General features: G+C 38.2%; 1 long non-coding RNA gene across 1 annotated transcript in view; it reads right to left on the bottom strand.

The window, feature by feature from the left end:
• Positions 1–21,811, bottom strand: part of LOC122812167 — a 647,623-nt gene that overhangs the window by 459,521 nt on the left and 166,291 nt on the right. The window contains exon 2 of the long non-coding RNA XR_006366342.1: positions 2,654–2,875. This is a non-coding gene — a long non-coding RNA (uncharacterized LOC122812167). The remainder of the gene's footprint in view (positions 1–2,653; positions 2,876–21,811) is intronic.

The following is a 21,811-nucleotide window of genomic DNA, read 5'->3' as shown; positions in this document are numbered from 1 at the left end:
AACTACAGACAAATAGCTGAAATTAAATTACTTTACGGCTATGCAATAAAAGATGGTATCTTTCAGTTTCAAGGCAGTTAGAGACATGATGTCTATGCTGAGAAGCTTTTTGTATTGTCTTTGGAGTGAACTAATTACTACCTCTGAAAGTATGAAGAAATGTAATTGTTTTATGGCTTCCAGCATCTGCCAAAGATCTGAGGTCTATGTATTTTCACAGGTAGATGCTAAATACTGCCAGCTTTCAGCAGTGGGGGTTCCACTTGGGATAGAGTCAGATGACAAGAAATTATGTCATTCTGCAAGCTATCCCAGAAGTAATATTTTAGATATTAATTTGAGATGTCTCTTAGCAAAACAGGGCATTCTGCATTCTGTCTTGAACCTGACAAGAATCATTCACCACAACATCTGCCTTGCTTTGATGTACTAAGGTTCTAGGGAACAGTATAATTATCTTAGATACAGTCAGGAATATAGCAAAGCTTAGTTTAGATATATTTTCTTTATTTATATGAGACTGTCTTGCAATGTTGTTTAATTTCCTGTGGTTTTGAGCTTTGATGTCACTGTGAGTATATATGTAATATTGTCATGTTATTTTATTATTTATTATTAAATATATTTAAACCTTTTATTGTGGCTGATCTGTCTAGAGATATTTAAATTTTGAGAGTACTTGCATATTTATTTGGTGACACTGTGTGGACTACTCCTAATAGCCTTGCCCTTGGTCAAACTGCCATTTGTATTAATATTAATATTGCAGAATAAGATTGGACATCCTTTGTAAAAGCCTTAAAGTAGCTGAGAAAGAGTTGGCTGGTGGCAGTGATAACTACCTTATAGTCTGGGAAAAAGGGATATAGCTAGTAGACCTGTGTCAGCCTTTCCCAGGTGTGTGTGTGTGTGTGTGTGTGTGTGTGTGTGTGTGTGTGTGTGTGTGTGCATGTAAATCAAAGCTGTGTGTATTTCGGCTACTTGGGCAGTGACATAAAGCACTGGTTGGACAGAGAGGGTGCTGGAGGTCTTGGCTTGGTCACTCAGCTGAGATCTCAACTCTGTAACTCTGTCAGTGGGGATTCTTACTGGGGATCTGGAAAAACATGGGGAAACCAGCCCCAGACTGACTGTGGTCTCTTGTGTGCTCTTAAGGGAAATTGCACTTGATGCAGAGAGCTGCATCTGGAAATACTGTGTGTGTACTTGCTGTCCTTCCAGTGTATGTCCCCCACTGCTGCCAGTGGTGAGGATTGAGGCTCCTTGATTACTGGTCCAGTGGTGGGTCATCACAGATGCATTCTTTTTTTCACCCTACAGCTGACTATCAGCTGCCACCAGATCCTCTTCCAATTCAGCAGGGTCTAGCAAACTCATCATAGCCCCCCTGGGCTCCACCTTACCGAAATCAGAGGATGATGAGGACACTGCAGATACTTGTGCTGCATCATAATGCTACCGGGATGTGTGTCTTGATTTCTGCCCCCTTGTGGTAGGCTTTCAAACTCCATGATTGCTTCCTTCAAGAGGTGCACACATGCTGCTGTGCAACCTCCTAACTAAGTGGTTTATCTCTTATGCAGCATGGAGCTTGCCAGGCTCATATATTTCTTATTGCAGAGAACCTAGGTTGCTTCCCAAAGATGGACAGTCATTCCATTCTCCCACTCTGGACCCTCCTGCTCCATTGCCAGAAATCAAACACGGGTTATCTGAGGCATAGTAAGGACTTTAACTCTCTCACTGCACCATGAGGCAACTTAAGAAATTTTACATCCTTGAGGCATTATTTCCCTGATCCTTGCCTATTTCTTGAACATTCTTCATGAGTTGTGAGTTGACATACTGGATACTCTGTCTAGCTCCAAAGACAGAAAGACAGACTCCTTGTAAATGCCAGGGATCCAAACATCCTTACTGAAAATGGGTACCACTACCCTAGTTTGCCAATCCAGAGGTACTATAAAGCCTTCTGGGCAACACTGAAAAGGTATGTTTACCACAACTCCCCAAAATGCCCAGATTCATTGTTATTTCTAAATGGATCTTATCCACCAAGACAAGCAGTTTATAACACATGATGATGATACTGATAATGGGCAACAGCCTTGCAGCTGACATACTCTGCTTAAGAATCCATCCCACAAAAGCATAGCTCTCTGTTGTTTAGCTGTGTTTTATTACCATAAGTATCTGTTGTGCTTAAAATGTATAGATGAGTCAGTCCTTTATTCATACATGCTGGAGGTATGTTTCTAAACAGTACTTCTTATGCTGACAACTGCAGGGGATATTTTGCATTCCTTATTTTTTCACTGAATTTGTTTCTTTCTTTGGTTAGGAAAAAAAACTATTGCACCATTACTAGTTTAGGTATGTGTTTGATATATCCAAGAATGTGATTGTTAGACCTGGAAAATACAAACTTTCTCCTCAGCAAATCAAAAGAAAATCCACAGCATTCAAAACAGAAAGATAGCATAAGCGAAAGAAAAAAAAATGGAAGAACTGTGTCCTTTTACAGAATGCTACACACGGTTCAAGCTAATGAAAAGGATGAAGGGCTGAAGCATTCAATGTTTAGCTTATAATAATTCATTTGAATCCTTAAATTAAGTTGGTGTAGATACTATAATGGCATTTTTTTACTTACATTATTTTCCCAATACTGTTTTCTTTGCACTTTTTCTTGCTTAGTAACACACCTCCGTGTTGTGACATATGATGTATTCTCACTGATCTTGCCAACACTCAGATTAATGAAGTTACACAACACTGCAGGCTGAACTTTGCAAGTGATTTTCATATTCCTTTGCAGCATCAGACATTTTTATGGCAGGATATTCTACTCTGACAAATTTCATGTGAAATTTATCTGAAATGTAGAAAGTGAACATATAAGCGATAGTTTTACAGAGGCAAAAATGGATGCAAAGCATACAGAGCAGAATTTTTTTTTATAACAAGATAAGAATAAATATAAAATTTACACTTCAATTATGAGTCACAATTTTGTGTGATTTCCTGTCATTTTAGAGATATGTAATATTGTGATTACTCCATTTTATGTCCAAGCTATTGGAATTAATAATTACCAGACAATTAAATCTTGCAACGCTTAAATTAATTCATAAGACTTGAAGCAAGGTATCTGCTGTAATATTTGCATGGAGGATATTAATAACAATCCAGAATTTGTAGGCAAGGTCAGGTGACATCTTAGATTTGAATGCTTAGGAATAATTAGAACAAGGTTTTTATAAGCTACTTGATTTATATTTATCAATGCCCATAATATTCCATACTTATCCCTAACTTTACATTCGTGAAATCATTTAAAGCAAAGTGATCAGACAATATACTATCCACCTTTAAGCACTATCTGGACAATGTTCTGGAAGACAATAAATTTATATTTTGGATAAGGGAAGCTGCTCTACCTGAAGATCTAATAACCAGATCTCCGTTTAACTATCTAAGAATAATACCTCTCAACTATCCAGATTTTCACAGTGTCCATATTTTTGCATAATATGTTTGGTTTGTTCCTCATAAAATTTATGTTTTTTTTTGGCACTTCACTGAAGATTGAAGTCACTAAATAATGCCAAAAAATTGAGTTTCAGATTTCATGTCTTTTAGAAAATGCATGCTAACACAAAGCCCGGTATTCTAAAATCTCTCTAAGTTTGTAAGTACAATATTTAAAATATATCCCTATTTTAGGGCCTTTTATTTCCCATTATTTTAGTCTTTGTCCATTGTTCTTGTGCTGAGATGTTGAGAGGTATGGCCTATCTAGCCTTAAAGTTTTACTGTTGCATGGTCTAAATATACAGTCACTTCCAGAAGACAATAGTGTATGCATATATGCAATAACTGAGATTTGGGCTAATACAGGCCAAATGAGATACTGCCTATCTACATTTTGTCTATTAAGTAAAAGCTGAAACAAGAAAGTGGGGTTACTTTGTTTACCAGAAATGATACAAAGTAGTTGTCTGATAACATTTCGCAAACATAACCCTGAATCAACTTTTTTGTTAGACTTCGAGGAATGTCTTACTTTGGATGAAAACATCTGATGTTATATTTGAATTTCAACAGATTTAACAAAGTGATCAGCAGAACAAAATGGAACATGTACAAATTTAAGTTTATCACAGCTGTTTACCCTGGAACAGATTACAAGCCTTTTTTTTTAAATCACCAGTTCCTGTATTGGACGCTTCTCTCATTCCTCTGCTGAGTGTGCTTGCCTCTCGCTGTCTACCCAAACGTTGCTGGTCCTACCTCCCCTCTCCTGCATCAAGGTGACTTGGACTGTGCTCCATAAACTAACGCCCTGGAATCACTTGATAATACAGCCTAGGAAGAGCGCCCATCTGTTAAACACTCTCGCTCTGTACCAGAATGTTGCTGGTCCTACCTCCCCCCTCATGCCTGAGTCAAGGTGATTCGGATGGTGCTTCATAAACTAATGCCCAGGATTCACTTGATAATACAGCCTAGGAAGAGCACCCATCTGTTAAATACTCTTGCTCTGTACCAGAACGTTGCTGGTCCTACCTCCCACCTCCTGCCTGAGTCAAGGTGATTTGGACTGCACTCCATAAACTAATGCCCAGGATTCACTTGATAATATAGCCTTGGAAGAGCTCCCATCTGTTAAATACTGTCACTCTCTACCAGAAAGTTGCTGGTCGTACCCCCCCCCCCCCCCGCCTTAGCCAAGGTGATTTGGACTGTGCTCCATAAACTAAAGCCCAGGAATCACTTGACAATGCAGCCTAGGAAGAGGTCCCATTTGTTAAATACTGCAGGTGCATGCCTACTTGCCTTTTTCAACCATTGTCTGTATAGTATTACTCTGTCTTTGAGGCTTGCACACTCGCAAGGACTTCCTACAGAATGTTCATCTCCTCCTCCATTTTCCTATTATAACTTGTATTACTAGTGTCCCCTCACAGGCCACCAGATGGCAGCATAGTTTAATTAACACTAGCTTGCATGCCCTAGAGGTCGTTATAATTAAAAAGGTAAAACTTAAAGTGCATTACAGTTACATAACCTCTGGCCATCTCGCCTGTGACCTCAACTTCTGCTGCCACACATATAGTTCTATGGGTAGAGTATAACATACCTGCTCACTATCAGGACAATTGATAGTTTTTCTAATTTCACGTATCCTATTTCCTCCAGCTGGGCCAACCTGCTCCTTTCACTCTCACTGCACTCAGGCTCACTCCTCTACCCTACACTACCCCCTTCCCACCCCCCCCCTTTTCATTACACTTATAGTCTTTATACTACACCTTTTCCTCCCCTCCAGCCAATCAGCTGTCTCTATCAATTAACAACCCTCTCTGCTCTCCCCAATTACCACCACACTCTCCTCCCACCTAATCCTACTACATTAATCCCCCCTACATTCATCAATCCTATTCCTGCCTTCTCTTCACTAGATTAACTAGCTCACCTTATCCCCAGCAATCTCTCACTAGTACTAAACATCTGTATCTATTAAACTCTTACTCATTTTTCCCAACATTGCATATTATAATTCAACATGATACCTCTTTATCTTTCAGCCACCTTTCTTCTCTTCCATTCACTGTCAACATCTCATTCCACTTAACTACCAAACTCCATCTCCTTTTATCCCAAAAAAACACATGACCAGTACCATCCCACACCTTCAGCTTATCACTGCTTCCCTCTTTCATATCTCACCATCACTACTCTTCAAGATTAATATGATTCCAAACACCTCTTGTACCTTTGCTCTAAAACCAAGAGGTACTACTACCTTGAACCTCCTAACATACATTGTTACTTTCCTGGAAACACTTTAACTGGATGTGGACATCCACTCCAACCCAGAACCTCCTGCCTCTACCTCCCTCAAACCCTCACCTCATACCTCACCCTCCCAGCTCTCACCACTTACCCGCTCTCTTCCTCTTAAATCATTGAATATCTTCTCCAAAGCCTAGGAAATAAAATCACTGAACTGCATTCCTAGATTGCTAACATATCTTAACTCTGTCAGAAACCTGGTTGAAACCATACATATCAAACACAGAAATCCTCTAGGCTATAACATCTTTTGTTCTGACAGAACTATTAAGAGGGGAGGAGGTGTTGCCATCCTCTACTCTGAGCAGCTCAACCTCTCTCCACTCTGCATTTCTATACCTAGCTTTGAGCCTTCTCATTGTAAATTGTCACCTAAACACACAAAAAAAAAAATGCCATATCCTCCATCTATATACCTCCTGGAAATAACATTCCTATCCTTGAGAACATTCTATCCTGGCTTTCTCAATATGTTTCTTATGAAACCATTATCCTTGGTGATGTTAACATTGATTGGACTAAACTTTCAATTTCAACTCCTACTCATAGTCTCAACCTTCATGGCTTCCACCAACTCATATCCTTCCCTACTTGGCTTAACATGAACTCTACCTCTGGACCTACCTTGGACTGGAGTCTTACCTTAAGTTCTAATCTTTATCACAACCCTGGCAGATTATCTAACTCTCTTAGTGACCACTCCCCTACTGATATCTATAGATTCACAAAACACACTCCCAATGACCACCTCTATAGGGAATGCCGCATACTCACCCATTTCAATCCTGATACTTTTAACTCCACATTGTCTAATATAAATTGGTTCTTCCTTCAACACCTCCCACTCAACTAAGTGGTAACATTTTTCAGTAAGATATTTCTAGACATGCTTAACTCCATGGCGCCTATCAGAAAAATTAGAATAAAATCGAACTCTGCCTCCGACTCACAAAACATACCCGCTCTACTTTGCATAAAAGAGATAACATTTGGAAATCCTGGGTCAAAAACAAATCCCCTATTTTACTTCACAGCTATAAAGAGCTTAGAAACCTGTCCAAAAAACTTAACATTGACAACATTTTTTTCTGCTCCAACCAATGTAGCTCACATAAAAATCCAAAAAAATTCTGGACTTCTATTAATCATCTTCTTTGTCCTGGTAACCTCTCAACTCCCAACTCCTACCCACATAATACAGCTGCTGAAACTGCCTCTCTTCTTAACAACTATTTCATATAAACTATCCAAAAACTTACTCAAAATACTAATATTTCCTCTATCCCTGCTTCATCCACCACCCAAACCTGTCCCCACCTTCCTCATTAAATGCCTCCTTTCTAGACTTAAACCTTACTCCCCCTCCACCAATAAACTACCCTCCCACTTTATAAAAATTGCTGCAGAATCCATTGCCTACCCTGTCTCTATAATTATTAATGGTTCCATTACTGAAGTCATTGTCCCTGATATATGGAAATCCTTTTACACAATCCCTCTTCACAAGAGTGGAAATTCTACTGATCCGTCTATTTATAGGCCCATTGCGATCCTGTCCCCCATCTCCAAAATTCTAGAAAAGTGTGTTCATACCCAATTACTTAAACACCTGCTAGACAATAATCTATTAACTCCAACTAAACATGGCTTTAGACCCCACCTGCACTGCACTACTTTCCTACACCCAAACAGTAGCAGAGGCCCGGGACAACAACATGCTAGTCTCTTGTTTATTCCTTCATCTCTCTAAGGCCTTTGATACTGTCCCTTATTCTAAACTTCTATCTAAACTTTCCAGCCTCCATCTCTCTGGCTCCTCTATTAACTGGTTCTCAAGTTACCTCTCCAATAGGCAACAATCCATCTGCTGGCAAACATTTCTCTCCCCCTTCCTTCCAGTCAACACTGGTATTCCACAAGGATCTATTCTGGGCCCTCTCTTGTTCAATATCTTCAATAACAGTCTATATTCTGCCTGCAACCTCACAAAACTCCTTCAGTATGCTGACAATTCCACTCTTATCACCACTGCCCGTAACATTTGTGATCTCTTAGCTCTAACTCAGGATACCTTCTTTTCAGTTGATACTTGGCTCTCTGACAATCAACTTGTACTTAATCCTAAAAATGCTAAACTCCCTCTCTTCTTCCATAGAACACTAACATATCACAAATCCTCCTTTTGCATCACCTCCCTCAACAATACCTCCATCAAACCCGAACCTCACACTAAACTAATTGGCACCATTATAGACGATGAACTAGAATATGACATACACATACAGCAACTTATATAAAAAACACCAGAAACTTGGACTACTCTATCATAATCAGAAATTCCTCACTCCTTTCTCTAAACTCTCTCTAGCTCAGTCTCTCCTGTCACCCTGTCTACTGTATGCGGCACCTGTTGTTACTAATATTCAGTCTTCACTACTCATCTTCAAACTTCAAACATCAAACTTGAACAAACATAATAAAATAGCCAGATTTGCCTCTAATCTCCCTTACAGTTCCCACCACTGTCTTGCCCTTAAGACACTTCAGTGGTCTAAACTTTCAAACCAACTATTACTTCCTCAATTACATATTTATTTATTTATTTATTTATTTATTTATTTTACATTTGTTGGACTAGGGATATTCTGACTGGATATATGTCCATTTTCAGCAGAGGCCCGGGGAGAAAAGCTCCAAGATAACAGAAAAAATAGAACATTTAGTAAATACTAGTTTCATACAGGTTACAGAAATAAGCAAATATCAGTATTTTATACATATAGTACATTCTTATTACAATCGGGTTTACGACACTTTGAGCAGTAGTTTATACAATTGACCCTTCCTGGAATGGTGTGGGTAGATAAAGTAAAAACAGTTGTAGGTAAGGCACCTAGATAATAGAGAGAACACTGGTCGGGATTAGTGCAAGGACATATCCAGTGTGTTTTGAAGTATTTCTTAAGTTTGTTTTTGAATAGGGTTAGTGAGGATTCCAGAGTCAAGTCAGCTGGGAGCAGGTTCCATGCTTAAGATCATGTTTAAACAGGTGCTTTTGGGAGATTTGTTGTATATTGAGAGGAACTGTATATTATCCACTCCATCCTGAATGATCCCTTTTCCTGCCCTTCTGTATCTAACCTAGTATCTTACTACAAATCCCGCTGTCACCTCCGTACTACCAATAAACTACTCCTTGATATCTATATGTCTAACAAGGCTATTGGAAAATCCCTTTATAAGTACTCAGTAGCTCATGCCTGGAATACAGTTCCTCTCAATATACAACAAATCTCCCAAAAGCACCTGTTTAAACATGATCTTAAACACTATCTGTTGAAGACCTTGTCCTGCCCATGTTAAACTCCCACATGACTACTACTTTTTTTTTACTTCTCTTTGATATATCATCATATGTGTCTGGAGCATTTCTCCCTGGGCCTCCAATGAAAATTGGCTTTGCTCCAAGTCGGACTTTCCCAGTAAACAAATATTAAATAAATAAATAAATAAATACATACATACATACATACATACATACATACATACATGCATAAATAAATAAATAAATATCACCTACTTCTTTCTCTTTTTCTCTCAGTCATACAGTTTTACTTTCTTCTTCCTGTATCTCATTACATTTTCTACTTATTCTACTATGCCTCTTTACTTAACTACTGATAGTGTATTCACATTTATTGCACTTTTTTTATTGTTCTCTGTTTCTCTACTCTAGATTGCATTGTTAGAAATTGTAGATAATTTACCACACGTTATGTGATTGTATTGTTTTAAAACATTGTATATGTTGCTACCTTGTATAGGATTGTAAATCTTCTGGAGCTTTTCTCCTCAGGACTCCACTGAAAATGGGCCCCTGGCTCAGTTGGACTAACCCAGTTAACAAATGTCAAACAAACAAACAAACAAACAAACAAACAAACAAACAAACAAACAATCAAACAAACAAATAAATAAATAAATTAATTGATAGCCACAATGTTAAGGACTTGACCTTCACTCATATATTACTAAAGAGCAGTTGCCTAACTACTTCCCCCTTCATGTACTTCTGACAATAATTCTAAAATGATTGACCTAGCCATCAGAAGTTACATGCTAGGATTTATAAAAAATGAGTTACATGAGAAACTTGGCATTAAAGTGAAATATAGCAAACATGAAATATCCAAATGTTGCCAGGGATAAAACCTTATCAGTATATTGAAAGGTGTATTCTGATAATTCAGAAATGCACATCTAAGAAAAAGAACAACAGATGTGTAACAACAACCAGTTACACAGTTCATACTGTACTGAATGAAATGTTGTAAGCAAACTAAAATGAGTCTGTAAAACAAAAAAGCAAACAGAAATTAATTACAAAACAGAAATAAGCTACATATAATAAGAAATCATTATTTAAACACATTAACAAATTCAATCTGTAATTTTAGATTCAAGTGACAATTTCCTAAGCAATATGCAAACTGAATAAAGTATAAAATCTGTATCAAGTATAGAAATATACATAATATGAAATGTTGTTACATGCATATAGTCCTAAGAGAGTTATTAGGAACTCTGTGTTACCTCGTGAACAGCAAAATCCTTAACTGAAATCAGAACCTGATGAGCTTGAGCACTGCTATCAAGTGGTTCCCCACTTTAAAACAAATTAATACAAGTTCAAGAAATAGCTTTCATTTCTTAAGGAAAAATAAATGACTTCTTGTTTCCTCATACCAGATCAAAGTAAATGAGTCCATCTCAGCCAGCATTAACAGTTTTGTTATCAGTAAAGTCTTGACCATTCATAGTCTGAACCAGCATGGCTCCTGCTAATTTATATCCCATCCAAACTAACACCGACTTCACTAGTAGTCATAGTATAATCGCTATTCAGCATTACCAAAATTTATGACGTATACCCTAAAACTCTGGCCAGAACCATAACCCACATGTACTCCTTCTACCTCAGGGCAGTTAGTTTCTATATCAGTCAAACTGGTTTACAAATAATCTGGTAAAAGTAAACCATGATAAAGTAGCAAACAGCAAAAGACATTAATTCAAATTAGGAGATGACATAGTCAAAACTAGAGTGGATGTCTATCAATCATTTCTATTTGTTCAGTGGAAATAGAGGTAAAGCAGAAAATTTACATAAATGCTACACAAAACAGTAATGCAAACAACTAGCTAACAGGCAGGAAACAACAAAATATGCAAAGTAACTGGCACTAGATTATGTTCCTACCACAGAGATAAACAGTTAATGGAGAACCGGACATTACAACAGTTTTGCTTAAATGATGATACTAGTCAAACTAACATAGACGCATTGGTTAAACTGTATTCAATTCAAAAGAAAATTACATTCTATTCAAAACTAGATGAGTATACTGTAAAATAATGAATGAAAATGTACAATCTATCTTCTAACAGTCAAATCATATCCTTCTAGACAACTCAGAAAGCATCTTAAATAGCAAGTGGCAGAATTGGTTAAAAACTGGGGACAGACATGGTTATTGAAATAAAGGCATGACAAATTAATTTTCAAAATAATCTAGAAGAATGACTATTCTATTACTCAGATAGTGCCAGATTTTTCAGTTTCTGTGAATAAAATTTACAAGATGAATGCTAAACTGTTTTTGATCGTAAACAATTTCTGCTCTACTGCTCCAGTCTTGATCAATCACATATTCCTTATAAAACTTATGTGATAAGTAGATATAATATCCTGTACAATTTATCATAAGTAATAAACTCTGCAAATGGGCTGACATTAATTGTTATATTCAAAAGGAATATGTCTGTTAACTTCAGCAATCACAGGCTACATAGCCTAAACTTTGACTGATGAAGATGGAATTGACAACCATTAACATAATCTCTGGTAATTTTGGTTTTGTCATGCATGCAGGTTTACATCAAAACTGGAATAAAAAAGAAAAGTTTAATATGTTGCAAATCATAATAAATTATTGCTTCCACTGTCAAATGCACCAGGCAAAGGAATCCAAGCATGACAGGTGTTTGACATAATTTGGCTGTCTTCATTACTGATGGTGATATAACGCAGTCTAAAATATTTGCTATAAGAAAGACTGAGTGATAATCAAAAGTATAATTTATTATCAGTAAATGGTTAAATGGAGAGGTTGGTACAGTGGCCTAGTGGATAGGGTTATTGCCTCAAAGCAGGATGTGTCTTGGTTCAATTCTCAGATGGGGTGTCTTCTATGTAGAGTCTGTATCTCTTCCCTGTGTTTGCGTGGGTTTCCTCTGGGTGCTCCAGGTTTCTCCTACATTCCAAAGACATGCAGTTGGTGGATTGGATACACTAAACTGGCCATAAATATGAATGCGTGTGCCAGTGTGTGGTGTGGTGTGGAAGAACTACCACTGCAAGGCGAGCCACCTGGCGGTACAAAATTTGGCTCTAAATGATTGTCACTGTTGAAGTGACATACTGACCCAAAAAAAGGGGTTGTGGATGTGGCTGGAAATGATTAGATGGAGGCCCTAAGGGTTATTAGTGTACTGAACTGTAATTAATTTATTCATGCCTGTATTCTGTACTCACACTAATATCTGGTACATCATATAAACTGATTGTTGCAAGTGGTAGTCCACAGCTCTCTTTAATCATTCCACCTACCCTCGCCAGCATCATACATTGCGCTTACCTGACTACATAAAAAATAGAACTTCAGTTATCTTCCATTAAACCACCCAGCACTCTTTCTTAAAATGTATGACTTCAGTCTGAAGACTGCACAGTCTGTAAACTTATCTTCTCTACCATGTCTCCTCATATTTGACGTATGTATGTATTATATATTTATATCTAATCTATATCTATCTATTTATATATATATATATATATATATATATATATATATATATATATATATATATATATATATATATATATGGGTCTACCTGATAACACCGACACGCCAAAACACCAACAATGAAATAACCGACAAGACAAAACCGAAAGTTCAAAAACATGAAACTTCACATGCCCGACAAACCACAATCCCGACAATCAACAAAACAAATAACGTTCCTGAAAAACACACACACAACACAAGCACACCAAAAACCTTACAAACCTACACTAAACCTTACATACACAACTATATATACTCTAACCTTAACCCAAGCCCTAACCCTAAGGTCCGTCACTATCACACACTTACCTTACCCACACCCTAACCCTAACTCACTTAATCTGCCCCTAACCCTTAAGTCTATCACTATCACGCACTTACCTTACCTGCACCCTAACCCTAACTCACTTAACCCGCCCCTAAACCTAATGTCTGTCACTATCGAACACTTACCTCACCCGCACCCTACCCTAACGTCCATCACTATCACACACTTACCTTACTTGCACCCTGCCCCTAACGTCCGTCCCTATCGCACACTTACCTTAACATGTCGGTGTTCTCAGTGTCGGGATTCTCAGCTGTCGGTCTTCTCTGTTGTTGATCTTCCAGTGTCGGTTATCTCGTTGTTGTTCTTTTCAGCTTTCAGCATAATCAGGTAGACCCATATATATATATATATATATGGGTCTACTTCTAATGCCCGAACTGCCGATTCACCGACAGGGAAATGACCGACGCCAGAAACCCGACAACACACAAACCCGACAACGGGAAACACCGAACACCATAACACCGACACACTACACGTCAACAACACAGTACACTACAACACATATCCACTAGCCCTAACCCAAACCCTAACCCTAAGGTCCGACACTACCGCACACACTCCCTACCTGCACCCTAACCCTAACTCACTTACACACCCCAAACCCCAAGCTCCGACACTACCGCACACTCCCTACCTGCACCCTAACCCTAACTCACTTACACACCCCAAACCCCAAGCTCCGACACTACCGCACACACTCCCTACCTGCACCCTAACCCTAACTCACTTACACACCCCAAACCCCAAGCTCCGACACTACCGCACACTCACCTATCACACACCCTAACCCTACATCCCTGAGTATTCAACACTTACCTGTCCGCTCCCTACTCCTACATCCCTCACTATCGCATACTTACCAGGTCGCGCTTACACATTCCCCTTGTCGGTCTTCCGTCTGTCGGGATCCGAGCGTGTCGGTCAACTGCGTTGTCGGGTTTCTGGCGTCGGTCATTTCCCTGTCGGTGAATCGGCAGTTCGGGCATTAGAAGTAGACCCATATATATATATATATATACGGATCCCTATCACATGGTCGACAGGCCATATGATCGACTTTCATTTGGTCAACAAGCAGTTTTATGTGGGGGGCTTCGCCCCACACCCCCCCCAATGTGGGGGGCTGTGCCCCCCACCCCCCCTAACTATATATATCAACTCCAGGGTCACACAACATTGGGGAGGGGGGCAAATCTGCCTATCGACCAAATGAATTGTCGACCAAATGAAAGTCGATCAAATGGCTTGTCGACCATCTCAGGTAGACCCATATATAGATATATATATATATATATATGTATGTATTATATAGATACATGTTATTTATTTATTTATTTATATTTTGATATTTGATTACCAGAAAGTCCGACTGCATAGAAGTCCATTTTCAGTGGAAGGATGGGGAGAAAAGCCCCAAACTGCTACAAAACATTTGAAGAGCAATAATTTTACAGTCGTAAAGAAATGAAATATAAATATTTGCAGTTTAAATAATTATAACAAATTAGAGATAGTATAAAAACATTGGTTAAGTTTGTTTTCATTTATATAAATGTATGATTGCTTATGTTGTAAGTGATGGTTTAATAAACATGTTTCTTGTTTAAAAAAAATAGGGGCAGGAATTGAATAATATATATATAATGTTGCTTAGGTTATATGATATATAGCAATATATGTAAAGTATAATGTTTGTTAATGTTAATTTAATACAATTTGATTACTTTTTTATAAATGTAAATTTGTGTGTGTCACAAGTGATAATTCATTACAGGTGTTTTTAAAAAAGTATCAGTACAAGTTATGTGACAATCATTTAACATTTACAGAAATTTTTGACAGTTTGTAGAGAAACTAAAGGTAAGTTAGTCTAATACAAACAGAAATTGCAATAGGAAGTGAGGGAAAACAGGCTTATGGTATATTTAGAGAAAGTTGGGGATAAATTCTTGGCTAGGCTTGTAAGGGCCCCAGGGGCATTAGCATAGTAACCTCTTATGATTCTATGACCCTATAAGCCCAAGTCTTTGATAGCAGTAAGGAAGTAAGTGAAGAAGGGAAAGTAAGGAGCTATAAGGAAAGAAAAGGCACTTGTTCACACATAGGGGTATAGTTTATCCTGGTTTTGAGCAGGAACAGAGACAGATTTTAGCTAGGAAGTCTTTCAGAGTGGTTTTGAAAGAGGTGAAGGAGGGTATAGACCTGATGGATACAGGTAAGGAGTTTCAGGCCTTAGCAACCTTGCACAAGTACAGACAATGCCCAGCAGATTGTAGGCAGACAGGAGTTTTTGGTCACTGGATCACAGTGACTGAATGGGAACATAGTTGTGTAGAATTTTTTTTAGTGCTGGACAGGCAGATAGATGCTGGATAATTTTATAGATGGTAAGAAGCTGTATATATGTTAGTTGATGAGGCAGTTCTAACCAATTTAGGCGTTTTATTGCTATACAGTGGTGGATTATGAAAGGGGTATTTGCTGCAAATTTAGCAATTTTGTTATAGTACTGTTCAAGTTTTAATTTTTGTGAAGCCTGGAGGTTAGTAAGGATGGGATTGTTATAAAGAAGAGTGGGGATGAGATAAGTAGCGGCAGGTGTAGTTTTAGTTGCATCGGTGAGCAAGTTTTTGGCTTTGTAAAGCATCCCTAGTTTTTGATTAGTTTTTCTTATGCAATTTTGAATATGCAGGTCGAATATAAGATTATGATCCACTATCACCCCTAATAATTTGCTATGAGAAGTGACTTCAATGGTTGTATTATCAAGAGGGAGGGCTTTATATTTTGTTTTTTTTATGAGAGAGGGATTTCGGGAAAAAAAATAGTAGTTTGGTCTTTTTGCGTTGGGCATGAATTGTGAGTTACGAATATTTCAGTGTCTGATAAAGCTTCCTGAGCAATTTTTTGGAGGTGTACCATGTTGTGAGATGTGCAAATGAGAGGGGAATCATCTGCATATTGTATTAAAGTGGCTTGTTGTGTGGATGCATAGCGGGTGTTGGTGAAAATGTTAGAGAAGCGGACCAAGGATAGAGCCTTGTGGCACACCTGTGGTAACTGGGAGGTAAGGAGAGAGCATGGAGTGCCATTTTACTGATTGATAGGTATCGAACAGGTAGCCTTTGAACCAAAGAAGGGTGGGCTGAGAGAGACCTAGTGAGGACATTTGAAGTAGAAGTTTCCTGTGACAAACTTTGTCGAAGGCTTTAGACAGTTGGGAAATAAGGAGGAGACTAGTTTGCTGTTATCGCTAGCTTTATTGACAGTATCTATATAGGTTAGAAGGGCAGTGTTAGTACTATGGGAAGGATGGACTCCATATGGATAAGAATTGTTCCAGCAGAAGATATTCTAGCAATTGTTTTTGAATACATTTTTTCAAGTATTCTGGTGAGGGGAGATAAGATTGCTATTAATGTCTGTTGAATTTCCCCCTTTGTGCAGAGGGATAATATTTGACTTTTACCAGAAACAGGGAATGTGAGATTCCTGGAATGACCTATTTATAAGGACTGAGACAGGACAGGCAATGCTATTGGCTCCTATTTTTAGGTACTCGCTCGGACGGTCATCAGCTGAGGAAGAGCATGGTTTAAGTTTGTTTAAGAGTAGTTTTATATAGGATGTGGGCACAGGTTTGAAGCTGAAAGTGGATGTGGTGATATGTGGTCATTGGGCATGCCTGGGATTAGATGTTGAGGAATCCTTGGTTAAAGATGCTATATATAATAAGAGTTGAAGTGTATTGCAGTTTTGAGCAATGAGTTATTGGAAGAGGGGTTTGGTTTGAACTTTTGGCCGGCGGGGTGGGTGTAAGATTTCTTTAATGGTTAGCCAAAGATTTTTAGGGTTGTGTTTAATATTATTCTGGAAGTCATTATAGTAAATTTTTTGTCTTCATTTATTTGCTTTTTTGTACGATTGTGAAGCATTCTGAAGTTTTCAAGATATTGAGGTGTTTTATATTTTGCCATTTTTACATACTTTTTCTTTTGCCTGCATTAGCATTCTGGTCTTTTTGGAAAGCCAAATTGCATTATTTGTTTTAGCCTCTTCCTTTTAGGAGATGCAAGGCTATTTAGGATATTTAGAAGAGTTGTACTGAATTAATTTACTACATCAACTAAGGGGAGGATTTTTAGGAAATTAAAAAATTCAAGTTAACAGATGATAGTGTAGTAACAAACATTTCTGGGTTAAACTTGGAAGGTTCGTCTGTTGTTTTATAAATATGCTTTTTAATTGGATGTGTTAGTGTCTGGTCATATAGATTGGGAGATGATCACTGAGACAGTCTGAAATTGCACCTGTGGTGGCATATTTGCTATGGTATGATACTAGGATCCAGTCTAATAGGGAGTTTGATTACTTGCTATAATGTGTGGAGCTATTAATTAGATGTGTGAAATGATATAAGTTTATGCTAGATGTAGGGGAGCCAGAGTTTATGTACAGTCAACTGACATTCACATCATCTAGTAATACTATTTCTTGTGAAAATGTTATGGATATTCAGTGTAGGCTGTCTCCCAGTATAGCTATAGTGTCACCAGGAGGGATGTAAAGGACAGTAATACATATTTGTTTATAATTCTTTATTTTGAGGAAAGGAATAAGAAGCTCTGCTGAACTGAATTTTGGTACTGGTTTGCTGTAAGTTGAAATGTGGTAGGTACTGGGAAATATTAAAGCAATACCACCACCTTTCCTCATTAAATAGTCATTATGGATTATATTCTAGCCAGGAGGTATAACGTCAGAGTGGTTTATGCTGGGTTTAAGCCAAGTTTCAGTTACAGTGAGAACATCAGGTTTATGTTGGGTAATCCAGTCATGTAGTTCAGCAGTTTTATTTCTTATGTTTCTAATATTTATTGCAGCAAAAATTAGATCACCAGGGTTGGTGATTGGTTGTGGTCTTAGAACAAACAGAAATGTAATGACATATGGCACACACCTGCTCTATGAAGGAAGATAATGACTGAGTGTAAGAGGAGACAACATTGAGGGGATATTTAGCAATAAATGCTACTACAGTGACTATCCTACTCTCAAGGCAAATTATAGTTGAGAGCAATCAGGTTATAGCCAGTACAAAACAATTAACAAAGAGATGTAAAGTATAACAGGTTTTCTGTCATTTCATGAGACTAAATAGCTAGCATATGCAGTATAGTCTACTGATCAAGAAAAAGGGGACAGTGGCCAGCTTAGTAAAAGGTCCTTAGAGTACACGGACTATTTCACAGAGACTTTCAATCACAAAGCAGGATTAAAGTTAATACACAGCAAGGTTCCTCATGATACATGTGCTTCCATTGTACAACAAAATTCTCAGTAACTTGTAGGAGTAGGGGCTTGTGGCTGAGCTCCTGCAGTATTGAGGTCAGATGGAGTGACTGTAGGGTTTGAAATGAAAATGAGAGCAACACTCTGCTAAACTGTAATATTACATTGAGGCAATAAAGTTAGTACTTATTATACAAAAAAGAAATGGAGAAAGGACCATAGTAAGTCAGATCAAGAGAATATGGGGGAAGTATAAGAGTAGAGTGATGGTAAAAAAGTTTATGAATGCAAGATCAAAGTAGTTTTAACAGGATGTATACTGATAGAGAACCACAGTAATACAGTGTAAATATACAGCTGTATTGAGCAAATTAACAGAAAATGGCAGTACACTGATAAGCACAATATAAAACTATCACTTAGTGAACATTCATGGGCTTATCCAGTAGATCAAACCGTGTTTTATATATATTTATGTATGTGTGTATGTATGTATATATATATATATATATATATATATATATATATATGTATATATATATATATATATGTGTGTGTGTGTGTGTGTATGTGTGTGTGTGTGTGTGTGTGTGTGTGTGTGTGTGTGTGTGTGTGTGTGTGTGTGTGTGTGTATATATATATATATATATATATATATACATACACATACATTTATGAATCATGTATATATGTGTCTGATTCTGTTTATGTATTTATTATATATATATATATATATATGTGTGTGTGTGTGTGTGTGTGTGTGTGTGTGTGTGTGTTATATATATGTTTGTGTGTGTGCGTGTGTGTGTATCTGTTATATGTGTGTGTGTGTGTGTGTGTGTGTGTGTGTGTGTGTGTGTGTGTGTGTGTGTGTGTGTGTGTGTGTATTAAGCATGTATTATATAAAGTAAATATAGTAATAGCTACTATTTACAAATATACATTGTAAAGCTAGTGCAGGTGAGACATGTTTAATGTACACAGGAGCAAAGTATAGTATGGAGAGAGTTAAAGATGCAAGGAAGGAATGGACAGTAGAAAAGGAATGTCAAGGGTAGGGGTTAGTTAGTGATTGTTTGAGGATAAAAGGGTTAAGGGAGAAGATCTTGTGATGTAAATTAAAGTCATAATGTCCATGAGAGGGAAGCACAAAAAGGGTTGAAGATGAAGGTACAGCCATATTGAGAGCTGTATAGAGGAAGATGTTCCCATTAGTAATAAGAATCAAACAAACTCAAAAGGCAAGTTACCCTGGTGGAATCGCACTATCAATCCGTTATACACCAAAAGAAAAAATCTTGGCCAAGTGCAGGGGTTGGAAATTGGCATAATGGTTAAGGTGTTTACCTTACAGGCACAAAGTGCAGACTTTGATTCTCACATGGGGTAATTGGCTAGGCTTAAAATGGCCCACAAGGGCAGCTAGCCTAATACTAATCTAATCTGTGAACCTAGGAGGAACAAGCCATACATACCAAAAGCCCCTGGACCAATCTAGACTGGCAGCTAAGAGGGTTAATTTCTCCTTCCACCCCCCCCCAATAGTCCAAAGGACATACCACATAACACAATCCCCCATCTATTTCTAGAGAACAGGTCATTAATGCATTTTCCAAGGCTAAAATCACTGCATCGATGGGCCCCAATAACATCCCAGGATATTTAATAAATAGCATGAATCATGACCTCTCTGCTCCACTTGAATCACATTTCAACTGGAGTCTTCAGTCAGGTTTTGTGCCCAAGAAATGGAAGATGGCTCCATTCATTAACCTGCAAAAAGGAGGTCCAACCACTGATCCAGGTAACTACAGGCCCATAAGTCTTGCCAGCCTGATATGTAAGGCCATGGAAAGAATCATCAGAGACATGATAAATGAGGACATGGGTAACCCGCAAACACTGGACCCATCACAGTTCAGCTTTGTTAAAGGAAGACCATACCTATTAAATCTGGTGAACTTTTTTGGGAGGATCACCAAAGCATTGGATGAAGGTAACACCGTGCACACAGCTTACCTCAACTTGGCCAAGGCTTTTGATACAATGCCCCACTCAAGCATTAAAGAATAGCTCAGTAATTTTGGTATAAACCCTTTTATCACCCACTGGATAACCAACTAGCTCACTGATAGGACCTAGGAGGTCAAAATAGGTAAGGCCATCTCCACCAAGAAGCCAATCACTAGAGGAATACCACAGGGCTTCTCATTTGGCCTGTTCCTTTTTGGCATCTACTGCTCTGAAATGGTAGCAAATGCTGAAGGTTTATGGCTGACTAAGTTTGCAGATAATTGCAAGCTGGGGGGTTATCATCAACTCCCCTGCAGTCACTAGCATTCTTCAAGAAGGTCTATCTTTGACTAATAAATGGTGCCAATCCATGGTCTTAAACTCAATGCCAAGAAATAAATAATTGTACCCTTTCAGAAATCAACCATCCTGGATAATTACCATGTTGGTAATACACCCCTAAGAGTTGACCCAGAGGTCAGGGATCCAGGTACACACGTAAACAGTAGCTTTACCTTTGATCACCACATGGCCATAGCGGTGAGGAAATCCTTTTATGTTGACCAACTTATAAGTAAGGGCATGACATCTAGGTCCAAAGAAGTCATTATCCCACTGTACTCTGCCCTTATCAGACCAATTATAGAGTACAATACTCCCTTTGGTATGTACCTGACCAGGCATATGCAGCAACTAGAGCTAGCTCAAAGGTTCCTTACAAAACAGAATACGAGGTGTAACAAATCTGCCTTATGCAGAGTGCCTTAAAGCCCTTTCCCTGTACTCAGTCTCCTATAGATTGCTGAAGGGTGATCTATGCCTTTCTTACAAGGCATCCACAAACCCCACACTTATGAATCTCCTATATATTCTAAGTCAAAGAGTGCCAGAAATACAACATCTACGGACCTGAATTTTGTCTGTGACATAAACAGAACATGTTGGACAGACAAATATGTGTCCCAGAGACTGTCCCTCCTAAGGAACAGGTTTCTCATCCATGTGAAGCTGAGTTTGTCTATTACCCAGTTTAAGCACAACCTGGACAAGTAGATGGGGAACAGTAAATTTATACTGGGCCTTGCACCCATGTTCCTTATGGACAGAGATAGCATATAAATGCTTGGCCCTCAATGTCCTGTTCGGATGGAGGACATCATTATTCTTTCAGGAAAACTTGGCCAGGTTTAGAAAGACCCCTTGGGTTGTTAGCCTATTAACAGTCTATGAATCTATGAATCTAAAGGTCTGCTCAGGAAGCATTATATTATAGGAAAATAAATGAAACTTGTGCAGGCAACTCTCCTTTTTAAGTGTGTGACTAGTCGTTCTCCAAATGTGCTTTATTCTAGTGTGCGGTAAAGTTCAGCTGGGAGTGAATCTCACTTTGTGAGTGCAATGATGA

The sequence above is a fragment of the Protopterus annectens genome, chromosome 9.part0, assembly GCF_019279795.1.
Source record: "Protopterus annectens isolate FY-2018-M chromosome 9.part0, PAN1.0, whole genome shotgun sequence".
NCBI classification, from domain to species: domain Eukaryota; kingdom Metazoa; phylum Chordata; order Ceratodontiformes; family Protopteridae; genus Protopterus; species Protopterus annectens.
The sequence above is the reverse complement of the archived record's forward strand: the minus strand, read 5'-3'. Positions and strand labels throughout refer to the sequence as shown.